Source organism: Cebus imitator, unplaced genomic scaffold, assembly GCF_001604975.1.
Source record: "Cebus imitator isolate Cc_AM_T3 unplaced genomic scaffold, Cebus_imitator-1.0 Scaffold650, whole genome shotgun sequence".
Lineage (NCBI taxonomy): Eukaryota > Metazoa > Chordata > Mammalia > Primates > Cebidae > Cebus > Cebus imitator.
In genome coordinates this window covers 266,450-270,624 of record NW_016107965.1, presented here as the reverse complement: position 1 = coordinate 270,624, position 4,175 = coordinate 266,450, and the positions used below count along the sequence as shown (strand labels likewise).

The 4,175-nt window shown below is 48.6% G+C and overlaps 1 protein-coding gene across 1 annotated transcript in view; it reads left to right on the top strand.

Annotated features, from left to right (window-relative positions):
• The window catches only part of MILR1 (mast cell immunoglobulin like receptor 1), a 32,386-nt gene that overhangs the window by 25,530 nt on the left and 2,681 nt on the right, over window positions 1–4,175 (top strand). The gene's annotated exons all lie outside the window — the stretch shown is intronic.

Below are 4,175 nucleotides of genomic sequence, written 5' to 3'. Positions count from 1 at the left end.
TTTTTTTGTTGTTGTTGTTGAGGTGGGGGCTCACTCTGTGGCCCAGGCTGGAGTGCACTGGCACGGCTCGCTGCAGCCTTTGCCTCCTGGGTTCAAGTTATTCTTGTGCCTCAGCCTCCCAAGTAGCTGGGATTAAAGGCACCTGCTACCATGCCCAGCTAATTTTTGTATTTTTAGTAGATACAGCGTCTCACCATGTTGGCCAGGCTGATCTCAAACTTCTGACCTCAAGCGATCCACTGCCTGGACCTCCCAAAGTGCTGGAATTACAGACATGAGCCATCGTGCCGGCAATATGAATGCTTTTAATGCCATTGAATTACACACCTAAAATTGGTTAAAAAGGTACATGTCCTTCAGCAAGAGGGCTTGCAAGCATTGCAAGTTTCATATTCTCTCTCTCTCTCCTTTTTTTCCTTTTTTGAGACAGAGTTTTGCTCTTGTTGCCCAGGCCTGGAGTGCAATGGTGCTATCTTGGCTCACTGCAACCTCCACCTCCCAGGTTCAAGCAATTCTTCTGCCTCAGCCTCCTGAGGAGCTGGGATTACAGGCGTCTGCCACTGCACCCAGCTAATTTTTGTATTTTTAGTAGACACAGGGTTTCACTATGTTGGTCAGGCTGTCTCGAACTCCTTACCTCGTGATCCACTGGCCTCAGCCTCCCAAAGTGCTGGGATTACAGGCATGAGCCACTGCACCCGGCTGAGTTTCATATTCTCAAATGTCCACATCCCAAGGCCCACCCTGTCCCTTTCAGTGTCAGAAGTCAGCAGAGCAGAACTGCTAGATGTACTCATTCCATCTCCTCCATGGTTGCACCACCCTTTTTTAAATTGTACTTTAAGTTCTGGGTACACGTGCAGATCTTGCAGGATTGTTGCATATGTACACACATGCCATGGTGGTTTGCTGCCTCCATCCCCCCCGTCACCACATCAGGCATTTCTCCCAGTGTTATCCCTTCCTAACCTCCCCACCCCTCGCTGTCCCTCCCCTAGTCCCCCACCCCCTAACAGACCCCAGTGTGTGACGTTCCCCTTCCTGTGCCCATGGGTTCTCATTGTTCAACACTGCCTATGAGTGAGAACATGGCGGTGTTTGGTCTTTTGTTCTTGTGTCAGTTTGTTGAGAATGGTGGTTTCCAGATTCATTCATGTCCCTACAAAGGACGTGAACTCAGATCCTAGAACTGGCTTTCAGCACAGCCTTCCAGCTGCCTGTGAGGAACAAGGGTGGCTTAAACCCTGCCCTCAGGTTTCACAGCTTGCCCTGCACCTGTTAGCCTCTCATTTTCTCCTCACAAACCTTCTAACACAGTTAAGAGAAGCCAGCTGACTCCGCAGTCCACATCATCAGCATTGCCTCAAACCTTTCAAGTGCCGGAATGCTGGCGTCTGCTAGTGCCCCACTTCTTCCTAAACCTCCTTCCCCATGGCGAGAGGTCTTAGGAATTGCAGAGCTGTGTCGTGCTAAGGGTTCTCACTGCCTACTTATCACCAGCCAGGGAGTCCTTGTTGCCACCTTCCGGAGGGGGTGGTTTTGTTCTCTGAGGCTGCTCTCTAGGACCTTCTGGTCCCTTGTCTTATCCTGGATTAGACCTGAAAGCAGAGCCTGAAATAAGGCCTTCTGTGAAAATCATTTATGTAGGAAGCAGGCCCAATGCACCACAGGAAAAGCCAGTAGCAGGGTGTTTTGCTGAGGTGGGCACTGTGGTGGGCAGCTTGCTGTGAGCCCACTGGAATCTTCTGAAGAGCCCAAGAGCCTCTTCTCAGTATTGCCTGCTTGAGGATCGACAGTGAGAGGCATGTATCCATTGATGTCCAGCCCTCATAGGTTGAGGGTCACCCCAGGAAGTGACACCTCACCCACTTGTAGACCAGCATGTGGGTATTCCAAGCAGGCTTCCATCAGTGTCTCACCCCAGGCTCTGTAAACACACCAGGACAGAAAGTGAACGTGCAATTGAAGCAAGCACTTATCAGTGCACAGTGAGTAGGCCTCAGATGCAGCTGGGTCAGAGGGAAGGCCTGGGGGTATGCCGCAGGACACAGAGGTGGCTGATGTACCACCTGTCAACAGTTCCTCTATCACATCTATAACAATGACACCAATAGGGCTGGATGCAGCGGCTCATACCTATAATCCCAATACTCTGGGATGCCAAGGCAGAAGGATTGCTTGAGCCCAGGAGTTCAAGACCGGCCTGGGCAACATGGAAAAACCCTGTCTCTACAAACAATACAGAAATTAGCCAGGCTTGGCTGTCATTAAAATTAGCATGTCTGTAAGTGCAGCTACTCAGGAGGCTGAGGTGGGAGGACAGCTTGAGCCTGGGAGGTCGAGGCTGCAGTGACCCTTGATTGTACCACTGCACTCTAGCCTGAGCGAGAGAGTGAGGCTCTGTTTCAATAGATAAGTAAATTAATTAATTAATTTAAAATGACAATAATATCTGATATGTGTTGAGCTTATAGCATGCTCCAGGTACCATTATTATTATTATTTTGAGATGGAGTTTTGCTCTTGTTGCCCAAGCCGGAGTGCAATGGCACAATCTCTGCTAATCACAACCTCCCAGGTTCAAGCGATTCTTCTGCCTCAGCCTCCTGAGAAGCTGGGATTACAGGCATGCACCATCACACCCAGCTAATTTTTGTATTTTAGTAGAACAGGGTTTCTCCATGTTGGTCAGGCTGGTCTTGAACTCCCGAACTCAAGTAATCTGCCCACCTCAGCCTCCCAAAGTGCTGGGATTATAGGAGTGAGCCACTGAGCCCGGCCTCCAGGTACTGTTATTAAGTGCTTTGTGTACCTGTTCTCATGTAGTCCCACAATACCTCTTTGGAGCGGGTACTCTTATTTCCCTCTTTTCATAAAAAAAGAAACTGATGCACAAGGTCACTCAGCTAACACCTGATGGAAACAGGAAAGGGACTCTGGTCTGAGTGACACCAGAGCCCCCACTTCTTTTCTTCTTTTTTTGAGACAGGGGCTCATTGTCTTGCCCAGGCTGGAGTTCAGTGATGAGATCACAGCTCACTGCAGCCTTGACCTTCCAGGTTCAAGCAATTCTCCCACCTCAGCCTCCTGAGTAACTGGGATGACAGATGCACCCCACCACACCTGGCTAATTTTTGTATTTTTGTAGAGACAGGGTTTTGCCATGTTGGCCAGGCTGGGCTCAAGCTAATCCTCCCACCTCACCTTTAAGCTCAGGCTTAAGCTACTGGGCTCAAGTAATCGTCCCATCTCAGCCTGCCAAAATGTTGAGATTACAGGTCTGAGCCACCATGCTGGGCTAAGCCCACATTTCCAACTGCTACCTCGTTAACGTTCCATGACAGACACCTGGATATTGAGGGCAGGGCTTGCGAACCTGGTCATTGGATCAGAAAAGTCATCAGATAAAAAGTATCAAGATCAGGAAGGATTCCAGGACCTGTGGCCCACACACGCTCACTGAAGATGCCCCTGTGTCAAGGGGCAAAGCCAAGGGAAGGAAAGTGGGAGAGATCAGCCAGGCATGCAGCAGGAAGCACCATCATGCGTTGCTTAGTAACGAAGATAGGTTCTGATAAATGCGTGTCATTAGGCAATTTCACTGTGTGAACATCAGTGTATTTGCACAAACCTAGTAGCATCCACTACTCCACACCTAGGCTACATGGTGTAACCTATTGCTTCTAGCCTACAAACCTGCAAGGCTTGTTACTGTACTGAATACTGGAGGCAATTGCAACACAATGGTTTTTTTGTATTTAAACATAGAAAGGGGGCCACTGTCACATAAGTGATTTGTGGTTGACTGAAACATTGCTATGCAGTGCATGACTGCATCTGAAAAATGTATGCAGAGGAGGAATGGGCATTTGGGCAATGGTTATGAACAAGGAGGTGGATTGTGTGAGTTTCAGGCCTGTGGGCAGGAGTCATGACTGTGTGAGACCAGGGGACGTCCAGGCAGGCACAATGTTGGAAATAGATGCTCGGTGCTGCAAAGAAAAATTAGCACTGAGACAAATGATTTTTCAGCAATGCAATTTTTACTTCCTGGACTGCAGGAAGGGTATTCTCGCTAGCCATCTTGCCACAAGAGTACAATGAACAAAGGAAAACAGACATATTTCTTTCTTTTTTTTTTCTGGTAAAATACACATCACGTAAAGTTTATTGTC